The sequence below is a fragment of the Podarcis erhardii genome (genome assembly GCF_964252035.2).
Source record: "Podarcis erhardii genome assembly, chromosome: 8".
Classification (NCBI taxonomy): Eukaryota; Metazoa; Chordata; class Lepidosauria; order Squamata; family Lacertidae; genus Podarcis; species Podarcis erhardii.
In genome coordinates this window covers 3,763,624-3,788,717 of record NC_138499.1, presented here as the reverse complement: position 1 = coordinate 3,788,717, position 25,094 = coordinate 3,763,624, and the positions used below count along the sequence as shown (strand labels likewise).

General features: G+C 48.2%; 1 long non-coding RNA gene across 3 annotated transcripts; it reads left to right on the top strand.

The window, feature by feature from the left end:
* The first annotated feature begins 4,091 nt into the window (after positions 1-4,091).
* On the top strand, positions 4,092-24,375 carry LOC309349099. 3 transcript variants are annotated; one of them, XR_014159699.1, is made up of 5 exons: positions 4,092-4,312; positions 14,602-14,809; positions 16,207-16,293; positions 22,649-23,820; positions 23,932-24,375. It is a non-coding gene; the product is annotated as an uncharacterized lncRNA (long non-coding RNA). The 3 variants fall into 3 exon arrangements; XR_014159698.1 differs by lacking the exon at positions 14,602-14,809; XR_014159700.1 differs by lacking the exon at positions 4,092-4,312 and having other exon boundaries at positions 14,028-14,809.
* The last annotated feature ends 719 nt before the right edge of the window (positions 24,376-25,094 follow it).

Below are 25,094 nucleotides of genomic sequence, written 5' to 3'. Positions count from 1 at the left end.
TGGGGTCACAAAGAGTCAGGCATGACTAAATGTCTAAACAACAACAACGTCAGAGTAGATCCTTCTATCACACCATGCCTGATTCCCCAGGCGAGCTTCCTGACTGAGCAGTGATTTGAATCTGAGTCTATGTGGTCATAGTTCAACACGCTGACCACTGTATCACAGTGGCTATTTTCTAATCCTTCCGTTTAAAAGTAATTATAGGAACAAACTGGACATTTAACGCCACAATGAAGTCCTGGAGCCAGAAAGTGAGGACTGTTTTTTTCACATTCATTTGACTCCCTGATTTTCAAGTTTCACTTGTTGGGAAAACAGAGAGTTCCAGGACAGGTTTTCTCATCAGTGGAAGCCTTGATAGCTTCAAACAGGTTACGTCAGCCTCGAATAAGAGGATGAGTTGCTCTTCATGTGCCAGTTCATGTGCCAGAGGCTGGTTATGCAAGGAGTGAAATTATATATGCTGGTATCTGTGTTGGATTCCACATTCGCAAATGTTCCATGTGTGCTCTTATTAATATGGAAGAATAACTTCATGGGAACCGCCTCATAAATGAAACGAAAATGACACTTTTGTTTTGGAACAAATCAAGCGGTTTCAGGGTGGTAGATGAAAATGGGAGGGCCTGAATAAGGGGTAGTGGTCCAAATGTTTTGCACTACAGACCCTTCAGCCTAACATGTTGTTGTTGTTGTTTAGTCATTTAGTTGTGTCCGACTCTTCGTGACCCCATGGAACAGAGCACGCCAGGCTCTCCTCTCTTCCACTGCCTCCCGCAGTTTGGTCAGACTCATGTTCGTAGCTTCGAGAACACTGTCCAACCATCTCGTCCTCCGTCGTCCCCTTCTCCTTGTGCCCTCCATCTTTCCCAACATCAGGGTCTTTTCCAGGGAGTCTTCTCTTCTCATGAGGTGGCCAAAGTCTTGGAGCCTCAGCTTCAGGATCTGTCCTTCCAGTGAGCACTCAGGGCTGATTTCCTTCAGAATGGATCGGTTTGATCTTCTTGCAGTCCATGGGACTCTCAGGAGTCTCCTCCAGCACCAGAATTGAAAAGCATCCATTCTATATGGTCCAGCTCTCACTTCCATACATCACTACATTTAGCAACTGCTGTTGAAGGAAGGAGCAGCTTACAGGGATAGAATATCCTTCTTCCCAGTGTTTAGCAGTCTCTTCCCAAAAGGATCAGTCCACGGCAGCCTTCCTTAGCCTGGTGGATGATGGGATTTGTAGTTAGAATCAAAGAATAGTAGAGCTGGAAGGGACCCTTAGGGTCATCTAGACCAACCCCCTGCAATGCAGGAATCTCAGCTACAGCATCCATGACAGATGGCCATCCAACCTCTGCTGAGAAACCTCCAAGGAAGGAGACTCCACAACCTTCCAAAAGAGACTGTTCCACAACAACAATAAAAAGCTAATTAACACAGCAATACAAAGAGAGGATAAAAATACAGTTAAGGAACAAAGGCAGCACTATAGCTCCACTATGAGAGACCACGATTCCACCCTTCTGATAAATAATAATTTTTAATTTATACCCCACCCTTCCTGGTTCAGAAAACCGGGCTCAGAGGTGGCTAACAACAAATTTAAAACACTTAATTGATGCAACAAAAAAACAACATAAAATACAGTATAAAACGTGAATAACAATAAAATCAGAATTCAAAAATCAATTTAGGGGGGAAATCCATCCAATAAACATTAGATGATCACCAGGGCTAGCTGGCTAAATTAGTCCTATTTGAGCCAGCGAGGAGACCAGGGGAGAATTAGCTGTGGGATTCCAAAGTGGGTAATCTTCATAAAAAGGGGAGAGGGAGGGAAGGAAGGGGAATAAAAGATCAGGCTAAGTTCAAGTTGAAAGCCAGGTGGAATAGCTCTGTCTTACAGGCCCTGCGGAAGGAAGTTAAATCCTGCAGGGCCCTGGTCTCATAGGACAGAGCATTCCACCAGGTCGGAGCCATCACTGAGAAGGCCCTGGCCCTGGTGGAGGATAATCTGACTTCCTTAGGGCCCTTAAGAGCCTGATTAAGAACCAAAAGCCCAGGGAAAGAGAAAAGTCTTTGTTGAGCACCAAAAACTGGGCAAAGAGGGTGTCAGGCATGCGTCCCTGGGTAGAGCATTCCATCTGTTGTTGTTAAGCACAGAAAATGTGGTGTCAGTTTTGAAATGTGTGCATATGTGGGAGGAACAGTCCTTTGCAAGGTACACATATTCATGTACACCCATTGACATGTTCCAGCCTATCCTTAGTAGAACAACTTTGGGCCTTGACGCTCTCATTCCAAAGGGATGAGTTGTCAGCCTGAGGCTCTCTGTGGGCTGTTGCATTTCATCCTGAAATTAATTTAAAAGCTGTTCTGCATCCTTTTTGATCTTGACTGCCAGCCAGGGGCGGAGGAAGGGGGGCGGTGCGGGCAGTTCAACCCGGGTGTCACCACAGAGGGGGGTGACAAAATGTCAGGCGGCACTCACCACCGGGCCTGTAGCGTGCCCCAGCCACGCATCTGGTTTGCCCCGCGGAGGACCTTAAGGTCCACAAATGACAACATATTGGAGGTCCCAGGTCGCAAGGTGGTTAGATTGGTCTCAACTTGGGCCAGGGCCTTTTCAGTACTGGCCCCGATCTTGTGGAACGCTCTGTCACAAGAGACCAGGGCCCTACGGGACTTGACATCTTTCCGCAGGGCCTGCAAGACAGAGCCGTTCCGCCTGGCCTTTGGTTTGGACCCAGTCTGACCCTTATGTTTCCTTCCCCTTATGGTCTTGATCTATGGGCTACTTTTAAAATGAGGCTGCATTTTAAATTGCATTTTAACCTGTATTTTAAATTGGCTCCCCCCCCCATTATGTTTCTATTGTAATTTTAAATTGGTGGGTTTTTCCCCTATTATGTTTTTACTGTAATTTTACTGGTGTTAGCCGCCCTGAGCCCGGCTCTGGCCGGGGAAGGCGGGGTATAAATAAAATTTATTAATTATTACTAATTATTATTATTATTATCTCTCCTGGGAGTGACATGGTGGCTTGGGCACCCACAGGCTCCGGCTGCCCCAAACGGTCCACCCGCCGCCTCCCCCTCAGCTGTAGGGGGCCTGAGTGACAGGAGGCAGGCAGGCTCCTTCGAGGCCCCACGGAGTGTCCTGTCCCAGCTGGCCCCACCCTGCAGTGGCTAGCCCCGCCCCCATGGTGATTGGCTTGCTCTGCCGCTACTGCCAGCTGTCTGGTTCCAGTTCCATTCCAGTAGAGCCCACCCCTTTTTCTATAGGGCTGGCTTTCCCCAAAACCATCCCCAGGGCACAAGAAATCTAAACCCTTCCTCCCCCACATTCCTGTTGCATCTGTCGCAGGAACCACCCCCCCCCCAATCATTCAGTTTGTACAAACTCGACACACACACACACAACATATGCAACACTTCTGTTATAAATTCATAGAAAATCAACCATACATCGGATCTGCACCGTTCCACTTTTATTTTACTCCACGAAGGAAGGACTACAAAATGGGGAAGGTTTGATACAGGGCAGCCATAATCCCTTGAGCATACCAGCACATACACAGGAGCCCTGCCCAGTTACTATGCCAACCCTGATGGTCCTAGACAGAAGACCATCAAAGTCACAAAGAACTTGCATGTAGGAGTGGATTCAGCATGGACTGGAACAAAGGACAATGATCAGCTCTTCCCTCTGGGGGCAGGAAACTGCAAACTCCCCTTTGTCACCTGGAAAGTACTCATGGGGAGGGGGAAAGGGGGAACCAGCCAGGTGACAGGACACTCAGATTACCAACACAACTCCTCCCTCAACCCCTCCTTTTTGTGATGTATCAATGATGTAGTTGTGATGTAGTTTTAGGGGTGTAGTTTCGGGGATTAGTAACTAATAAAAGTTGGGGTCTTCTTTTGTTCTGGGCTTCCATTTTGCTTCATCTTCCTCTGGTTCAGAGTCCGAATCCGAGGCCATCACACCAAGACATGAGAGATCCAGTGTGGTTCATGAAACTCACTGGGTGACTTTGGGGGAGACACTCAGCCTGACCTATATCCATAGGGTTATTTTGAGGATAAGAACCTGAGTTCCTCAGAGGCAAGGCGGAAACATGAATGGAATAAGGAGGAGGAAATGTCATCTTCTGATGAACGAGTCCCTTCTAAAGGACATTTCCTTCTCTCTGTGTGAAGCCAAGGTTCCCATTCTCAGTAGCAGCCAAGGAACAGTGTGCCTACACCTGAGATCTCTCTACTTTGTCTCCAATAGCATTATCCTCTGACCAGCTTGTCTTGCTCGGCTTCTTCAGGTCAATCACCTTGGATTTCGGGCAATGACAAATCCTTGCACCAAACACACACCCAGCAGGGAGACAGCTTCTCCCGGGGCACTGGGTGCAAAACATCCGATGGTGCCTGCCTGCCTTCATAATTAGCACTGCCTTTAAGTGATGCTGGGGATGGGTGGTGCTGTGGGTTAAACCACAGAGCCTAGGACTTGCCAATCAGAAGGTCGGCAGTTCAAATCCCCATGACGGGGTGAGCTCCCGTTGCTCGGTCCCAGCTCCTGCCAGCCTAGCAGTTCAAAAGCAAGTCAAAGTGCAAGTAGATAATTAGGTACTGCTCCGGCGGGAAGGTAAACGGTGTTTCCGTGCGCTGCTCTGGTTTGCCAGAAGCGGCTTAGTCCTGCTGGCCCCATGACCCGGAAGCTGTACGCCAGCTCCCTCAACCAGAAAAGTGAGATGAGCGCCACAACCCCAGAGTTGGCCACAACTGGACCTAATGGTCAGGGGTCCCTTTACCTTACCTTAAGTGATGCTAGTCTGGAGATTTCTTTTTTATTAAAAGAACAATGTGTTGGGTGGGGCCTTTTCTGTGACCTTATGTGTCAGGGACCGTGCTGAGGAGAGCCGCACTGAGGAAGAATGGTGGGATCCTTCCCCCCGCCCCGATCCTGATCCTGAATCTTCCCAGAAGCAGGAGGACAGTGTAGATTTGGAACAGCGGTTTGCAGAGGGGCACAGTTCAGAAGGCAGAAGCTGGGAAATACTGGATGGGGAACAGCTAGCAGAAGAAACACCAGAAGAGAGAAAGTGAACAGATTCACAGCCTCTGGATAGTATCCGCCCCCCTTCCCCAAAGTCACGGAGAGCTCAGAAAGTGTCAGAACAGAAAGCAAAGAGGCTACAAACTCAGAGTACAAGACATAGGAGTGATGTAGATTAATAGGGACAGAGGAGGTGTGATCCTTAATTGGGAGCACCGCCATTCTGGGTAGACACTTTCTTTGGTCCCTCACTGTGTTTATTAAAGAAACTAACTGGTAAGAACTCCCTTTCGTTCGATCTGCTCATTTACGGCCACGGTGGAGGAAACCGATTCCCCGAAGCCTCGCTTTATGGTACCTTTGTTTGTTGTTTACACTAAACCTGCACAGAAGCTTAGCTGGCCTGCCTCTTTTTCCATTTTCCTTGGCCCTTTGTGATGTCCACGGAGATGGGCTCACTCATGGGATACCCCTAATAATTCAAAATCATAAAGTTAGACCTCAACAGTCCTCTCATCCAAGCCCCTGCCAGTACAGAAGGTCCCTGACTAGAACATCCCTCCTAGGAGTTCATCCACCTATATTATTATTAGTAATAGTAGTAGTAAAGGTAAAGGTAAAGGGACCCCTGACCATTAGGTCCAGTCGTGGCCGACTCTGGGGCTGCGGCGCTCATCTCGCTTTACTGGCTGAGGGAGCCAGCGTACAGCTTCCGGGTCATGTGGCCAGCATGACTAAGCCGCTTCTGGTGAACCAGAGCAGCGCACAGAAACGCCGTTTACCTTCCCGCCGGAGCAGTACCTATTGATCTACTTGCACTTTGACATGCTTTTGAACTGCTAGGTTGGCAGGAGCAGGGACCGAGCAACGGGAGCTCACCTCATCACAGGGATTCGAACCGCCGACCTTCTGATCGGCAAGTCCTAGGCTCTGTGGTTTAACCCAAAGCGCCACCCGCGTCCCTAGTAGTAGTAGTAAGTAATAAAGCTACTCTGGGTGCTTCCAATATATTGATACAGATTTAGGAGGGGGACCCCCCTAAACCCTAGAAATTAATACCAAATTATATAATTTAGATAAGGTGGCCCCCCACGTGCTAGAATAATTGATTTTGCTGATTTTCTTTATTTCTGCATTCCAAAATCTTATTGATTCCAATTACATCCCAGTCACAATAATAATCCCTTATACAACAGCTGTAGTATTGATAACTTCTATGCGTGTTGACACATTAAATGAATTTTAAGACTACAAGTGAAGATCTCATACTGTATCATTGTTCTCCCTGTGTGTGACATTTATTCTGTCTGTATTGTTTCTTCCTGTCCTTGTAAAATGTTATGTCTATCTTTTCTCGATTGTTGCTCCTATCCGCCATGCCTTAAGCGGAGCTGATATCCCAATGTTGTTCCCAAAAAATTTCCGTCACTCAGTCCCGTGCTTCTTTGTTTTTCCAACTTTAACAATAGCTGCAAACGTCACTCTGTCAGTAACCTGTTTCCGCCATTTTCCCTCCCAGCCTAGGAAGAAGAGTGCTCTGCCATACTGCCAGTGCCTTAATAATAAACCTTATCTGTTGCTTGGCAAGTTTCCAGACTCCTTTCATGGTATTCGAATGATTGAAAGTAGTAATTGTATTTTAAATTGGCATTGTTATAATGAGCTATCATTGGATTATAATTTTAAAATCATTATAAAAAAATAAATAAGCCCTAGAAATTAATAAATGATAGTGTTTTGATTACGTGGGAAGTGAAGAGAGAAATACAAGCTGAAGAGAAATTCCAGGGCTAGTCTATGCAAAACAACCTGGCCAATCAAGGGCCATTAAGAAACAATACAGGCTATTGAGGGCCATTGGCGATGCATGAGTACTGTCCTTCGCCCTGCCCTGTGGTGTGAAAAGAGACAGGGGTTTGGAAGGCTGCCGGGTAACTGGGTGTGAGGTGACAGGAAAAGATATTCTGGGTCAAGATGTGCTGGGAAGAAGGAAGAAGGAAGACAGGGATCCTTTTGAAGGTGACCCGGAAACTACAACTAATCCAGAACGCGGCAGCTAGACTGGTGACTGGGAGCAGCCACCTAGACCACATAACACCAGTCTTGAAAGACCTACATTGGCTCCCAGTACGTTTCCGAGCACAATTCAAAGTGTTGGTGCTGACCTTTAAAGCCCTAAATGGCCTTGGTCCTGTATACCTGAAGGAGCGTCTCCACCCTCATTGTTCTGCCCGGACACTGAGGTCCAGCGCCGAGGGCCTTCTGGTGGTTCCCTCACTGCGAGAAGCCACGTTATAGGGAACCAGACAGAGGGCCTTCTCGGTGGTGGCGCCCACCCTGTGGAATGACCTCCCACCAGATGTCAAGGAAATAAAGAACTATCTGATTTTTAGAAGACATCTGAAGGCAGCCCTGTTTAGGGAAGCTTTTACAGTATTGTAATTTTTTTTGGAAGCCGCCCAGAGTGGCTGGGGAAGCCCAGCCAGATGGGCGGGGTATAAATAATAAATTATTATTATTATTATTATTATTATTATTATTATTATTATTATCTCGGGTAGGAAAGCTGAACGCTGACTGCACTGCAGTGAGGGACAAGTCCCGCTTGAAATGACCATGCTGTAAGATCTGGAATCCCTGCATGCAGACTAAATATAATAATAATTTATGTTTTACCAGAGAGTAACTGGTTGGTGAGGGACGCGGGTGGCGCTGTGGGTTAAACCACAGAGCCTAGGACTTGCTGATCAGAAGGTCGGCAGTTCAAATCCCTGCGACGGGGTGAGCTCCTGTTGCTCGGTCCCAGCTCCTGCCAACCTAGCAGTTCGAAAGCACGTCAAATTGCAAGTAGATAAATAGGTACCACTCCAGCGGGAAGGTAAATGGCAGACACTGCCAGAAGCGGCTTAATCATGCTGGCCACATGACCCAGAAGCTGTCTGCAGACAAACGCTGGCTCCCTTGGCCCACAGAGCGAGATGAGCACCGCAACCCCAGAGTCGGTCACGACTGGACCTAATGGTCAGGGGTACCTTTACCTTTACTTAACTGGTTGGTGGCAGTGGGGAAGCAAGCACAGTGGTGGCACAGGGATCAATAGACCGTTAAACGTCCGGGCACCCTGTGTGATCGCCACAGCCACTAACCTTGATGTCTTTCAAAGAGGATTGGAGAAATTCATGGCTATCAATGGCTACTAGCCAGGAAGGCTGCGCTCTGTCTCCCCAGTCAGAGACAGTACTGTATTTTTTCGCTCTATAACATGCACCTGACCATAACACGCACATAGTTTTTAGAGGAGGAAAACAAGAAAAAAAAATTCTGAATGAAACAGTGGATGTATCATTTTTTTTTTGCTTCATGCTGTGGCCACAGACATGTGATTTGACGGTGAGTTTGGGGTAGCCCAGTGCAAAAATCCTGAGAATCCATGTGGATCTTTACTTTGTAACCACGTTTTTACACCATTGTGGCCCCAGGCAACAGTGGGTGCGTGATTTGTTTGGTGCAGGCTGTAGCCATGGACATGCTTTGTGATCTGATGGTGAATTTGGGGTGACCCAATGCAAAGATCTTGAGGATCCATGTGGATCTGTGCTTTGTAACCACGTTTTAAGTGGGGAGGGAAGGAAAAACACAAGGGACAAGGAGCATGAGAGGGGTGTGCGGAGAAGCAGCTGGCTAACAATGCAGGAGAGGGGTTTAACGGGAGGGAGGAAAGGAAGGCAAAAGTTTCCCCCCACCCAAGCCAGCCCTCTCTCTCTCTCTCTCTCTCTCTCTCTCTCTCTCTCTCTCTCTCTCTCTCTCTCTCCCACCTGCCTGCAATGCTGGATGCAGCAGTAGCAGCAGCAGAGCACAGAGAGGAGGAGGTGGTGGCTGTCGGCTGCGCTCCTAGCGAAAACAGTGGGCAGTAAGACCCTGAGGCAGAATGCAGGAAAGCAGCAACCTCCTCTCTTTAGCCTTCCCTCCTCCGCGATCTGATTTTTGCCTGATTTTTGCCCCTGTACTCGGGCCAGTCGGCTCCAGGGACCACACATTCGCTCAATAACATGCACAGACATTTCCCCTTACTTTTTAGGAGAAAAAATGTGAGTGTTATAGAGAGAAAAATACGGTAAATGCTTCCGAATGCCAGTTGCTGAAGCCACAGGAGGAGAGATTTGGTCTTGAGTTCAAATTCTGTTTGCTGGTTTCCCACAGGCATTGGGTTGGCCCCTGTGAGAACAGGGTGCTGGACTAGGTGGGCCGTTGGCCGTATCCTGCAGGCTCTTGGTATGTTCCTATGCAAATAAAACATGCCTTCGTTACATGGGCCTTCTGGTTTTGCAACTCTTGCTCCCCACTCCCTAATTGGCAAGAGCTATATTTAGCATCAATTTGCACCTGGTTTCTCTCACTCCCGAGGTGTCCCCATAGCTCATGTGTGATTGAGTCAGGATGCCTAGCGGGTGATGTTTGGGAGACGCCCCGAAACTCATAAAGGGGCCTAACACGATTGCATGCAAATTGCAATGTAAATTACCCTCTTAGAGTGAGCCATTAATCCACTCCAGGGAGAAGAACGTCCCTGCCTTTTTGCAGTGTGGTGAAATAGCTACATTGCGTTGGATTTCACTGGGGTGAACATGGGCCACGCATTTGCCTTTGGGCAGCTTAGGCTGTGTTCACACTCCCTTTAACCCCCTGATTTTCGAGTGCTGGGTCTTTCATCTGTGTTCACACATTATCCAAAATAAATAGATATCCTATACTCCGTTATATTGCATGAGAGTCCGACTCTACATTAGAGTTAAGAGTTTGGGTGTAATCCTTGATGCCTCCCTTTCCATGGAGGCGCAGGTTACAGCAACAGCCAAGGCAACATTTTTCCACCTTCGCCGCATCAAGCAGTTGGTCCCTTACCTTTCCTGCCCCAATCTGGCCACAGTGATCCATGCGACGGTCACCTCCAGGCTTGACTACTGTCATTCGCTCTACGCGGGGCTGCCCATGAAACTGTCCCAGAAACTTCAGCGGGTACAGAATGCTGCGGCAAGGCTCCTCATGCCCTGCCATGGGAGCATATTCGCCCAATGCTTTACCAGTTGCACTGGCTCCCGGTGGAGTATAGGGTCAGGTTCAAGGTGCTGGTTTTGACCTTTAAAGCCCTTTGTGGCTTAGGGCCCTCATATCTACAGGACCGCCTCTCCTGGTCTGCCCCACAGAGGACCTTAAGGTCCATGAATAATCATAGTTTAGAGGTCCCGGGCCCTAAGGAAGTCAGACTATCCTCCACCAGGGCCAGGGCCTTCTCAGTGATGGCTCCAACCTGGTGGAATGCTCTGTCCCATGAGACCAGGGCCCTGCAGGATTTAACTTCCTTCCGCAGGGCCTGTAAGACAGAGCTATTCTGCCTGGCTTTTAATCTGAATTTAGCCTGATCTTTTATTCCCCTTCCTTCCCTCCCTCTTCCCCTTTTATGAAGATTGCCCACTCTGGGATCCCACAGCTAATTCTCCCCTGGTCTCCTCACTGGCCCAAATAGGACTAATTTAGCCAGCTAGCCCTGGGGAATCATCTAATGTTTATTGGATGGATTTTCCCCCTAAGCTGATTTTTGATTTTATTGTTATTCACGTTTTATACTGTATTTTTATGCTGGTTTTTTGTAGCACCAATTAAGTGTTTTAAATTTGTCATTAGCTGCCCTGAGCCCGGTTTTTTGAACCGGGAAGGGTGGGGAATAAATAAAAATTTACTATTATTATTAATTATTATTTATTATTATTATTAGGAAGATATTTCTGGCATTAAGAGCTGCTTGACAGTGGAACAGACCTCCTCGGACGGTGGCCGACTCTCCTTCCTTCTATGATTACTGTTTGATGTCTTGTTTATCACACCAGCTCTGGAGCCCTTAAGCTGCTCCAAATTCATTCCAGTGCAAACATAGGGTGAAGACACGCCTGCCCTGTCAATGGCCCCTGGTGACTACACAAACAAACGAATCTGACACTAAAGAAGCTGTGCTGATGTGAACATACATCAGCTTCAACTTCACTGTGCTCAAAGGTGCTAATGTGAACATACCCCTCAGCGGCACAGCATACCAGGTTCTGGTAAACTGGGGGGCGAGGGACCCACTGCCAATCAGTGCAGACAGTATAAGGCTACGTTCTATATTCTGGTCTACCATACAGCTTTGTTGTGAGGATGGCCCTGACATGTGCACCTTGGCCTGACGTCAAAAGAAGCTGCTTTATGCTAGTTTAGACTCTGTCCACAGCTCCATAGTGTCTACTCTGACTGGCAGCTGCCCTCCATGGTTTCACGGAAAGGGTTGTCAGATCTTTGCTCTGATTGGGCAGGGCTTTTTAATGTTCTTATACAGCACATCCTCATGATCTTTTAAAATCGATGCAGTATATATTAATTTCAATTTAATTGACTTGAATTGCTGTACTAAGAACTGGTTTGCATTTCAGAATACTAATGTATGTTTGCATCAGACCCTAGAATCATAGAATCCTAGAGTTGGAAGAGACCACAAGGGCCATCGAGTCCAACCCCCTGCCAAGCAGGAAACACCATCAGAGCACTCCTGACATATGGTTGTCAAGCCTCTGCTTAAAGACCTCCAAAGAAGGAGACTCCACCACACTCCTTGGCAGCAAATTCCACTGTCAAACAGCTCTTACTGTCACCCTGCCCAGTTAGATCTCTGCAAAGCGTGTTTTAATAGGAGAATTGGAATTCATGGTTCTGCTTTTCCTCATTGCTGCCTATGTGTGTCACGAGTTGTTGTTGTTGCTGTTTATTTGATTTCTTACCTGCCCTTACCCAGGGCAAGTTGCAGCAACTTGAAAATGCAATATGAAAACCAGTTTGAATCATGAGGCAGACACTGGTTGCAGTTTAGCCTGCCACGCAACATAGGAAACCGGCCCTAAAGAGGTGGGCAAGCTTGGAAGAGCCTGCAGGATCAGGCCAGTGACCCAACTAGTCCAGTATCCTGTTCTCTCTGTAGCCAGTCAGATGCTTGTGGAGAAACTGCAAGCACAAGAGCAACTCTCCCCTCCTGAGCTTTCCAGAAACTGGTATTTAGAAACCTACCGTATTTTTCGCTCCATAAGATGCACTTTTTGTTGGTTTCTATTTCCCTCATTGAGCAGCAACTGCAGTCACAAGGCATTGTTTTGCATTCCACAGTCAGAGTTACTGTTGGGTTCCCACAGGAATGGGAGACTAGATGTGACGTTCACTGGTTTCCTGTTTTTCACTGTTCTCTCGGTGTTCTTTGTTTCCGAGAGGAGTTGCTTCTCTGCTCTCACAGAGGCAAGATGCATGTTTGTATTCTCTCAGCATAAAAGTGTAAATAAAGTTAAGAATGTGGCACATACTGATTATCCTTCTGCTGTGTGACGACGCTCTGCTTGGGCTCAAGATATGACGAGCCTGTATCAGCTTCAGCTTCAGATGGGCCGAAGCTGGTCAAAATCTCACACTTTTTCCCTCCTAAAAAGTAAGGGGAAATGTGTGTGCGTCTTATGGAGCAAATGCAGGTGGGAGGCAGGCAGGAAAAGCCCCCAAGAGCCGCACACAAGCTCCGTGCGGCTCTTGGGGGCTTTTCCCTAGGAGGGAGAAGGGACTGACGCGGCCAGTCTCTTCTTCCTCCTTGTAGAAAAGCCCACAGGAGCCGCACGCTCCTTAAAGGGTGCGTGGCTCCTGTGGGCTTTTGCGGGAGGTGGGGCTTCTTCCATAGCCTCGCGCAGCCTCTCCCGGCCGGAGAGATTGCACGCGGCTATGGCAGAAGCCAAGACAGCGAGCGGGATGGATTAAAATACAACATTGAAACATTAAAACATTAAAACATCAAAATGCAGAAAATTGCAAACATTTGTAAACGTTTGTAGGTTTGAGTTGAAATGTTTTGTAATGTGAATATAAGGACCTGATTTACATATAATGTGAAATGTTAAAGGAAGATAGAAAGTAAAGAGGAGGTTATAGAGATGCTCAGAATTTAGTAAAGATGTTCGGAAGTCAGAAAGAGGGAGGGAAGTAGGTCGGTGCTCAGCTGAGCAATGTTTAAGATTATTGTTGTATGTAACGAAATGTGATTATGATAAATATGGAAAACTCCATAAAAATGATTATAAAAAGGGGGGGGGATTTGTCTTGTCCTCTCTTAAAGCCATTCAAGTTGGGACAGCAGCGCGGATGTGTTATGTACTGAGTCTAATAGGATCCAAACTGCAGCAGTCTGATTGGTCCTAGAACAATAGGATCCAAAAGGCAGCAGTCTGATTGGTCCTAGAACAATAGGATCCAAAAGGCAGCAGTCTGATTGGTCCTAGAACAATAGGATTCAGAATGCAGCAGTCTGATTGGTCCTAGAACAATGCAGCAGTATGATTGGTTGGCAGGAACCACCCAATCATGCTCCAGATAGAAGTGAATCCACAACCTGATTGGCTTACAGTAGAATTCCGGAATTAGCCAATCATGTGCAGCCTATTGTGTAAATAATGTATATAAAGCAGATACTTTGAGGGGACATTCATTCATTCCTCCTCACCACTATGAGCTGAATAAAGAGCATGAAATCACTTTGCGAGACTGAGTATATTTCAGGATGTGAAGACGATAAAGTCCCGACCAGAGACGAATGGCTGATCAAGACGATGGATTACGTCCGAAATGGCGAAAAAGACCGGGAAAATCAGAAACCAGGAAGATAAAACATTTAACAAGGATTGGGGAAAATTTATAAGTTATCCAAGAGAACACTGTAAACAACTAAAAACTTTGGTAGGATCATGGCAACACTTGTAATGTATGAAAAACCAAGGTTAAAAAAATTATGAATTTTTAAGATAAATGGAGAAACGATCAGATGCAGTAGAAAAAGTTTGACAATGGAAACCATGGAGGGGTGGAGGAAATTCTAAGGGTTCAGAAAATCCTATATGCTTATGTTTATGATTAATGTTTAAAACTGAATTTAAAAATAAATAAATAAAGCCATCCAAGTTGGTGGCCATCCTGTGGGAAGGAGTTCCGCAGTCTAACTCTGCGCTGCACGAAAAAAACCTTCATTTTCTCTGTCCTGAATCATCCGACATTCAGCTGCATCGAATGGCCCTGAATTCTCATGTTATGAGAAAGGGATAAAACGTCCTTCTATCCGCGTTCTCCATGCCGGTCATCGTTTTATAAATTCCTGTCGTGTCCCTTCTTCTTCGCCTTTTCTCCAAACGCTGAAGCCTTTCCTCCTCCATCTGCTTGACTGTTTTGATGGCCCTTTCCCGAACCTGAGAGACAGGGAAAGAAGGAAGCAAACCGGTCGCAATTACAATGTTAGCATCCCAACAAGCAAATCTCATAGCATGCCAAAGCCAGAACACAACACTCTCATGTCACGCCAACTACCGTGTATGGGAGAATAGATGCAATGTTGGACTTGCCAAGCTGGCCTGGGTTCAAATTCCTACTCAGCTACGAAGCTTAGTTGGGGGCGGAGGCGCTGCTAAATGAAGGCCACTCCTTATCTCTGCTTAATCGACCTTGCAGGGCTGTTTGGGAGATGAATGAGATAAGCTCACCAGAACGTCATGCTGGAAGAACAAGAGTGAGTGTTTGACTGCTTGCGGGGCCCATAACAATCTCGCCGCTGCAATCATATAGTGAAATAATCTCCCATAGTTTTATCCAAGTCCTTTTCCAAGGGTGTTTCCACTCCTAAAAGGAAAACGTCCTGTCTTCAATTGGATAAGTAAAGGTAAAGGGACCCCTGACCATTAGGTCCAGTCATGGCCGAGTCTGGGGTTGCGGCACTCATCTCGCTTTATTGGCCGAGGGAGCCAGCATACAGCTTCCGAGTCATGTGGCCAGCAGGACTAAACCACTTCTGGCGAACCAGAGCAGCGCCCAGAAATGCTGTTTACCTTCCCGCCGGAGTGGTACCTATTTATCTACTTGCACTTTGATGTGCTTTTGAACTGCAAGGTTGGCAGGAGCAGGGACTGAGCAACGGGAGCTCACCCCGTCGCGGGGATTCGAACCGCCGACCTTCTGATCGGCAAGTCCTAGACTTGGTGGTTTAACCCACAGCGCCACCCGTGTCCCACCTTCAGTTGGATATTAACCTTTAAAATGTGCTTCATCCACTCCTGGCTGCAGCTCCCACTTGCAATCTCTGCATTGCAGTTGTGCAAGAAAGCAAGAGGACATCTTGTTCTTTCCCCCCATAATTTTTAATTCATATTCATATAACAAATTCAATTCAGTTTCCGTGCAATATTCGCTTAACGTATTGAGTTTTCATCCTTACTTGTTCAAATCGATCTACTGCCTTAAATGTAATACTTATTTCTATAACATGTATCCTACATTACATTCCTTTATGACTTTATGATTCCTTTGCTTTTATTTCCAATCCTGGCTGCTGCTATTATTATTTCATTTGACTATAATATTTTCCCAGGTGGCCATAGCCTTGGTTCTAAAGCTCCCCCTAGTGGGCATTTGATGTCAAAGCCACCATGCTGCTAACAGGAAAAAATTCCAGCAAATTGGGACTCTCTTATGTTTGGGTGTCGGTATCTAGACTGTCACCGCAGACGTTCTTTGGTGACGGAGAATGCAGGGTCTCTGCGAATCTGCTTGGCTCTGTTTTGAAGGGTCTGTCAAGCTGGGCACCAGAAGGACATGATGCACAAAAGCAGGGCTGGATTTAGGTTTGAAGATACAGTGGTGCCTCGCAAGACGAAAAGAATCCGTTCCGCGAGTCTCTTCGTCTAGCGGTTTTTTCGTCTTGTGAAGCAAGCCCATTGACAGCTTAGCGGATTAGTGCTATTAGCGCTATTAGCGGCTTTTAGTGGCTTTTAGCGGCTTTTAGCAGCTTATCGGCTTAGCTTATAAGCAGATAAGCGGCTTAGCGGCTTAGAAAAAGGGGGGAAAGGAAAAGAACCCCGCAGGAACTCGCAAGACATTTTCGTCTTGTGAAGCAAGCCCATAGGAAATTCGTTTTGCGAAGCACCTCCAAAACGGAAAACTCTTTCGTCTAGCGAGTTTTCCGTCTTGCGAGGCATTCGTCTTGCGGGGCACCACTGTAATAGGGCCCTTTATATGTCCAGCTGTCCTTTGCATAGCTGTCAACCTTCCCTTTTTTTGCAGGAAATTCCCGTATTCCAGCGCTGTTTCCCGCTTCTTCCTGCTGCTGTCCCGGATTGTTAGATATCCCATAGACTGTCCCCAGGACAGGTGAGGCTGCTGATCCCTTATTTTCAAATCTGAAAGTTGACAGCTATGGTCCTTTGTCAACAACAAATTGTTGCTGGTTTTTGTGTTGAATATATGCTAGACGGTAAGAGAACTGCAGGGCCTGCTCCCTTCCAGGGCCTTTTCCAACTGGCCCAGGGGGCGTGGCCCAGGCCCTCTCTCCTGGCTATAAGGGGACTCCTGCTGCAGTGAGGCCTCGGACCATCGGCTGGGTGAGGACTGCAGGGCCTGCTCCCTCCCAGGGCCTTTTCCAACTGGCCCAGGGGGCGTGGCCCAGGCCCTCTCTCCTGGCTATAAAGGGACTCCTGCTGCAGTGAGGCCTCGGACCATCGGCTGGGTGAGGACTGCAGGGCCTGCTCCCTCCCAGGGCCTTTTCCAACTGGCCCAGGGGGCGTGGCCCAGGCCCTCTCTCCTGGCTATAAAGGGACTCCTGCTGCAGTGAGGCCTCGGACCATCGGCTGGGTGAGGACTGCAGGGCCTGCTCCCTCCCAGGGCCTTTTCCAACTGGCCCAGGGGGCGTGGCCCAGGCCCTCTCTCCTGGCTATAAAGGGACTCCTGCTGCAGTGAGGCCTCGGACCATCGGCTGGGTGAGGACTGCAGGGCCTGCTCCCTCCCAGGGCCTTTTCCAACTGGCCCAGGGGGCGTGGCCCAGGCCCTCTCTCCTGGCTATAAAGGGACTCCTGCTGCAGTGAGGCCTCGGACCATCGGCTGGGTGAGGACTGCAGGGCCTGCTCCCTCCCAGGGCCTTTTCCAACTGGCCCAGGGGGCGTGGCCCAGGCCCTCTCTCCTGGCTATAAAGGGACTCCTGCTGCAGTGAGGCCTCGGACCATCGGCTGGGTGAGGACTGCAGGGCCTGCTCCCTCCCAGGGCCTTTTCCAACTGGCCCAGGGGGCGTGGCCCAGGCCCTCTCTCCTGGCTATAAAGGGACTCCTGCTGCAGTGAGGCCTCGGACCATCGGCTGGGTGAGGACTGCAGGGCCTGCTCCCTTCCAGGGCCTTTTCCAACTGGCCCAGGGGGCGTGGCCCAGGCCCTCTCTCCTGGCTATAAAGGGACTCCTGCTGCAGTGAGGCCTCGGACCATCGGCTGGGTGAGGACTGCAGGGCCTGCTCCCTCCCAGGGCCTTTTCCAACTGGCCCAGGGGGCGTGGCCCAGGCCCTCTCTCCTGGCTATAAAGGGACTCCTGCTGCAGTGAGGCCTCGGACCATCGGCTGGGTGAGGACTGCAGGGCCTGCTCCCTCCCAGGGCCTTTTCCAGCTGGCCCAGGGGGCATGGCCCAGGCCCTCTCTCCTGGCTATAAAGGGACTCCTGCTGCGGGGAAGCCTTGGACCATCGGCTGGGTGAGGACTGCAGAGCCTGCTCCCTTCCAGGGCCTTTTCCAGCTGGCCCAGGGGGCGTGGCCCAGGCCCTCTCTCCTGGCTATAAAGGGACTCCTGCTGCAGTGAGGCCTCGGACCATCGGCTGGGTGAGGACTGCAGGGCCTGCTCCCTCCCAGGGCCTTTTCCAACTGGCCCAGGGGGCGTGGCCCAGGCCCTCTCTCCTGGCTATAAAGGGACTCCTGCTGCAGTGAGGCCTCGGACCATCGGCTGGGTGAGGACTGCAGGGCCTGCTCCCTCCCAGGGCCTTTTCCAACTGGCCCAGGGGGCGTGGCCCAGGCCCTCTCTCCTGGCTATAAAGGGACTCCTGCTGCAGTGAGGCCTCGGACCATCGGCTGGGTGAGGACTGCAGGGCCTGCTCCCTCCCAGGGCCTTTTCCAACTGGCCCAGGGGGCGTGGCCCAGGCCCTCTCTCCTGGCTATAAAGGGACTCCTGCTGCAGTGAGGCCTCGGACCATCGGCTGGGTGAGGACTGCAGGGCCTGCTCCCTCCCAGGGCCTTTTCCAACTGGCCCAGGGGGCGTGGCCCAGGCCCTCTCTCCTGGCTATAAAGGGACTCCTGCTGCAGTGAGGCCTCGGACCATCGGCTGGGTGAGGACTGCAGGGCCTGCTCCCTTCCAGGGCCTTTTCCAACTGGCCCAGGGGGCGTGGCCCAGGAACAAACTTTTGGAACAAACTCTTGGGAAGGGTGGGAAGTGTTCTGCCATTGCTTCCCTGTTCCAGGGGGTTAATGTGCTTTAAAATGTCCTCAAGCAGTCGGTGGCAATTTAAATTTTTATTTCTTTTTTTCCATTGCTGGGGGTGGGTGGGATGGATATTTGGTTGGGGATTAATTTTAGCATAATTGTTCTGTTCCTTTTTGTTGTTGTTGTTGTTTTATTGGTTCTGTATAGTTTATGTTTTGTTTTGAAGGGGCTAGATCAGGGCTGCCTGGGAGTGGGGCCCCAGCCATCACGATGGCTGGGACAAGTTCCACAGGGGGGGAAGCACTGGGACATCCGATCTCGGTGATCATGGGCAGGAGGCGGAGTTACGCTAAGACCAGACCATGTCATTACCGAGGAGGCAGGTTTAGTCGTTGTTTGAAGACTATCCCTGCCTCCGGGTCTGGCCTTGACCGGATGGATACTGGAATCAACAGGGGAAACCTACATGACCTGAAGGTGTTGCTGTGTAATGCCAGGTCAATGATGAATAAAACCACTGCCATCCACGACCTGATTGTGGATGGAGGACTTGACCTGGCATGTGTGACAGAGACCTGGTTGGAGGAAGCAGATGGGCCTGTCCTTGCCGCTGCTTGCCCACCAGGTTTCTCTTACGCACAGCAACCCAGGTCATGTGGGCGGGGAGGGGGGGTTGCAGTGATTTTTAGGAAGTCACTAGCTTGCACCAGGCGTCCTACTGGGAAGATCCAGTTTTCTGAGTGCATGTTCTGGAAGTTGGGCAATAGGGGCAGTACAGGATTCCTTTTGGTGTACCGACCTCCCCGCTGCACCAAGGATTCCCTGTCTGAGCTGCTTCAGGTCGTGGCGGATTTTCTCCTGGAGACACCTAGTTTGGTTGTCCTAGGGGATTTTAACATCCATGCCGACACGACCTTACAAGGGGCTGCTCGGGACTTCGTGGAAAGCATGGCCTCCATGGGGCTGTCCCTGAATAAGTTTGGCCCAACTCATAGTCATGGACATGCCTTAGACCTGGTGTTCACCTCTAGTGACGTGGGTGATCTGACACTAAGTAAAAGTGAAACAAAAGAAGTGCCATGGTCAGATCACTTCCTGGTGCAACTGGACTTCTCCGCGACCCTTCCCCTCTGCAGGGAGGTGGGACCAATTCGGATGGTCCGCCCCCGCCACTTAATGGATCCAAATGGTTTCCAGAGAGTGGTAGGGGATGCCTTATCCCATGTTGATGGCCTTTCAGCTGATTCCCTGGTGGCCCGCTGGAATGCGGAGTTAACCAGGGCTATCGACTGTCTGGCTCCGAAGCGCCCTCTCCGATTGCATGGAGCCCGGACAGCTCCGTGGTTTTCTTCGGAGCTGAGGGCGATGAAACAATCGCTGAGACGGCTAGAGCGTCGGTGGCAAAAAACTCACTCCGAATCTGACCGGACACAGGTTAGAGCTCAACGTCGAGCCTACCAAGTGGCGATAGCGACGGCGAAGAAGACTTTCTTCACCGCCTCTATTGCATCTGCAGAAAATAGTAGCAGGAGACTTTTTCAGGTGGTTCGTAATTTAACGGAACCACCTTTACCACCGGGGCTTTGTAAAGACCCCAAGATCTCCTGCAACGATTTTGCAAAGTTTTTTGCAGATAAAATCACTCATATTCGGAAGGAGCTAGACACCACCGTGGGAGCAGGGCTGGGGCGGGAGAGTGCTAGAGCTCTGTCTGGTCAAGTTGCATGGAATCGATCTCAATCCATTACCCCCGAGGATGTGGACAGGCTGCTTGGACGCGTGAAACCAACCACCTGTCTCCTGGATCCTTGCCCATCCTGGCTAATAAAAGCAAGCCGGGAAGGGCTGGGCGATGGGCTCTGTGGGGTGGTGAATGCTTCTCTCTGTGAGGGAGCATTCCCAGATCCGCTGAAAGAGGCGGTCATCAAACCGCTTCTTAAAAAACCATCTTTAGACCCGGCCAGTATGGCCAACTATCGCCCAGTCTCAAATCTTCCATTCTTGGGCAAGGTGATTGAGCGCGTGGTTGCTGAACAACTCCAGGCACGCCTGGAGGATGCGGACCATTTGGATCCCTTCCAATCGGGATTCAGGCCTCATCATGGGACTGAAACTGCCTTGGTCGCGCTGGTTGATGATCTCCGGCGAGCTAGGGACAAAGGTGAGAGCTGTTTCCTAGTTCTGCTGGATCTCTCAGCGGCCTTTGATACAATCGACCATAACATCCTTCTGGACCGTCTAGAGGGGCTGGGAGCTGGGGGCACTGTTATACAGTGGTTTCGCTCCTTCCTCCTGGGCCGTGTTCAGAAAGTGGTGGTGGGGGATGAGTGTTCAGACCCCTGGGCCCTCACTTGTGGGGTGCCTCAGGGTTCCGTCCTCTCCCCCATGCTTTTTAACATCTATATGAAGCCGCTGGGAGAGATCATCAGGGGGTTTGGACTGGGTGTCCATCAATATGCAGATGATACCCAGCTCTACCTCTCTTTCAAATCAGAACCAGTGAAGGCGGTGAAGGTCCTGTGTGAGTGCCTGGAGGCGGTTGGAGGATGGATGGCGGCTAATGGATTGAGGTTGAATCCTGACAAGACAGAAGTACTGTTTTTGGGGGACAGGGGGCGGGCTGGTGTGGAGGACTCCCTGGTCCTGAATGGGGTAACTGTGCCCCTGAAGGACCAGGTGCGCAGCCTGGGAGTCATTTTGGACTCACAGCTGTCCATGGAGGCGCAGGTCAATTCTGTATCCAGGGCAGCTGTCTACCAACTCCACCTGGTACGCAGGCTGAGACCCTACCTGCCCGCGGACTGTCTCGCCAGAGTGGTGCATGCTCTAGTTATCTCCCGCTTGGACTACTGCAATGCGCTCTACGTGGGGCTACCTTTGAAGGTGACTCGGAAACTACAACTAATCCAGAATGCGGCAGCTAGACTGGTGACTGGGGGCAGCCGCCGAGACCACATAACACCGGTCTTGAAAGACCTACATTGGCTCCCAGTACGTTTCCGAGCACAATTCAAAGTGCTGGTGTTGACCTTTAAAGCCCTAAATGGCCTCGGCCCAGTATACCTGAAGGAGCGTCTCCACCCCCATCGTTCTGCCCGGACGCTGAGGTCCAGCGCCGAGGGCCTTCTGGCGGTTCCCTCATTACGAGAAGCAAAGCTACAGGGAACCAGGCAGAGGGCCTTCTCGGTAGTGGCACCCGCCTTGTGGAACGCCCTCCCATCAGATGTCAAAGTGATAAATAACTACCTGACATTCAGAAGACATCTTAAGGCAGCCCTGTTCAGGGAAGCTTTTAATCTGTGATATTTTAATGTATTACTGGTTTTTATGGAAGCCGCCCAGAGTGGCTGGGGAAACCCAGCCAGATGGGCGGGGTACAAATAATAAATAATAATAATAATTATTATTATTATTATAATTCATAGACCTAATAGGTATCTAAAGCCATTTGCACACAACAAAATAACATATTTTATCAAAGTGATTGTTGAACTGAATTGCAATTAAGAAGTATATTAATAGTGAAATATTTATCAAGCTCTAACATAAAATAGTTTGTAATAATGCAAACACATTGGCGGTTGGCAGTAACAAAAGTCCCTTTAGAAACACAGTTTAAGAAAGACTCATCTAGTCTCTAGAAACTTGCTATAACATGAAATAATAATAGGTGCAAATATATGGTGCAAACTACTAATAATCATAAACAGCAGAATGTAGGCACCCTATATGGAGAAAGGAGCAAACCGGTGATATTTTAGGGAGCAGGCTAGCAGGCAGGGCCCATGACTACACAATAGTCATAGTCATATAGTCATAGGAGCCTACACAACACAAAACACTGTTGCTGTATGTAGGTTTTATTCTATTTGTTTTTTATCTTATGCTTTGGAAATATACATCCAGCTTTTTCCCCTTTAATTTTTTGGGGGGGCTTGGGCCCTAAGCTATAGCTTCTTTAGCTTATACGTGAATCTAGCAGAAGTTACACAGGCACCTAGAATCAAAGAGTTGTATGGGACACCCAAGGGTCCTGTAGTCCAACCCGCCGCAGCGCAGGAATTCTGCCCACAGACCCCCACCTTGGGAGGAGAGGGGGGATGCTGCTCTTACAACAGTCTGGAATAAGGTCTGTTTGCAAGGGCAGTGGGGGCTGGTCCATGAGAGTGAATGGGAAGCTGCTCCACCACCAACCTCAGCCAGCCCCCACCTGCCTATGTCCTAGGGGTGTCCTGGCTGCTGGCTTCTTCTTCCTTAATCTCAGTGCTGCCTTTTCGCAGGACTCAGAAGGGAAGAGGACGGTGAAGTGAACTGGCTCTGGCGCCCCCTGCTGTTGGCCTCCACCATTACACCCCCACCAGCCCCAGAGGACACCAGCAGCCACTGTACAAGGGTGACCAGCTGCAAAGGAGGAAGGGATGTTTTTGTTGGGATACTGCCAGGGAGACGGGGGCATCAGGCAGGCCCCCAGCTGGCTCCGGACAATCACCGGTCTCCCGTGGAACAGCATCAGTCAATTAGCAAGCCCAGTTCAGCTACTGATTGATTGATTGTGTGACTGCAGAAATGTATAAAAGCCCCCTATCCAAACAATGACTATCATCAGTGCAGGTTAAGGAAAAAGAATTAATTTTTATTTTTATCACCTACAATACTGTCTTATTTATTTTATAGTACGGTACATTGATTATTGCTTTCGTTTTATGGATCAATGATCTCGTTAGATAGTAAAATTCATGTTAAATTGCTGGTTTAGGGGTTGTTTATAAAAGTCTGGAACGGATTAATCCGTTTTGCATTACCTTCTATGGGAAAGCACACCTTGGTTTTGGAACGCTTTGGTTTTGGAACGGACTTCTGGAACGGATTAAGTTTGAGAACCAAGGTACCACTGTATAAGAAAACCACACATTGGAGGCTTGTCATCTGTTGGCCACAGGGGGGCAGCACTCTTCCATTTATTCCCTCCTTTCTCCAGCTGGCTGATAAGAGAGGGAGAAAATATTTTCTCCATACACTCTCCCCATCCCAGGCATAATTTCATAAACTTCTATCATCTCGGCTCCTGCTCACCCTTTCTCTAAATGAAAAAGTCCCAAATGCTGCGCCCTTTCCTCACGGGGGGAGTTGCGCCAACCCATGGATCATTTTGGCTGCCCTTTACCGCACCTTCTCCAACTCTACGTTATCCTTTTTGCGGCGAGGCGACCAGAACGCAGTGATACAAACACGGCCGCCCCGTAGACTTGATCGATGCAACGTTCCCCAGCCAACCTGCAAGCGAATCAGGATGGATGCGCAGAAAACAGGTCACTTGGAAACAAAGCGGATTTGTTTTTTAATTTAATTTTTATTGAAAATTTTATTTACAACATGACATAAACCCCCCACCACTCCCAATTCAGAAATGCAAAGAGCATAACACACAACAGTACAAACAAGCAAATAAAATGTATCTGAAGAAGTGTGCATGCACACGAAAGCTCATACCAAGAACTAACTTAGTTGGTCTTTAAGGTGCTACTGGAAGGAATTTTTTTATTTTGTTTTAAGCAAATAAAAGACTTCCTTTATCCTGTATCTGGCCTCCTTATTTACTTCTTATAAACTGTTTCCTTTATGGATAATTATTAAGATTTTTCTAATTATAACTTAAATATCCACAGTCTCCTGCAGACATTAATCGAAACAAGTCCAGGTATGTATTTTAGGGCACTGTTTTGTGAAGTATTCTCTGCATTTCCCCCAGGCTTTGTGAAACTCTTGTCTAGTGTGATCTCTAATTGCCTCTGTTAATCTAGCCAGTTCAATATACTCTTAACAGTTTGTCTTGCTGTTCCATTTTTATTGGCACAGTTTCTTTTTTCCAGTTTTTAGCAATTAGGATCCTTGCCGCTCCTGTGGCATAGAGGAATATTTTCTGATCTTCTCTTGCTATACCTGTGTCCGTCATCCCTAGTAGAAAAGCTTCTGTATTTTTCATAAAGTTATACTTAAACATTTTTTTAAGCTCAGAATATACTATATTCCAGAAGCTTTTGATTTTTTCACAGGCAGTCTCCCTCATTGAGCAGGTTGACAGATTTAAATCAAATCGATTTAAATCACAGTTTAAATCACTGTCAGTAAGACTTGATTTAAATCTTCTTCTTTTTACAGAAAGACTCATTCTTGCTAATATAATCTTAATATTTACAACCAGATGGAGGTTTCATTTTTGGAATAATAAATTTCCAGAGTACTTTTTACAGTTATGTAAAACATGAATGATTCGGTTATACTATTAGAAATACACAGACAGATAATTATGAAATTATTGTGAGGTTTAATAAGTCAGCTGTTTATATTTGGACAATTTTTCTGCTGTGCTTTATTGGAAGGAGAAAAACAATCATTTCCTTAATAACCATTTAAACAATTTATTTAACTTAAACAATGACATTAGAGCATATGTATCCATGTTCGTTAACTGATGTGGTTAAACAATTTAAAGAAAAAAACTTAGACTGAGTTATAGCATACAAGAAAAATTTAAAACAAATCCTAATCTTTGAACTATAATGTAACTTAAATAGAAAACTATATTTAGAAAGATTTTTCCTCCAAAAGCATTTTATTTTAAAAATCCAATTTAAATCCAAAAAATCTTATTTTTATTTATTTATTTTTTAAAAATATATATATTGATTTTTATCCACCCTGCTTGGAAGTGACTGTAGACCTCAA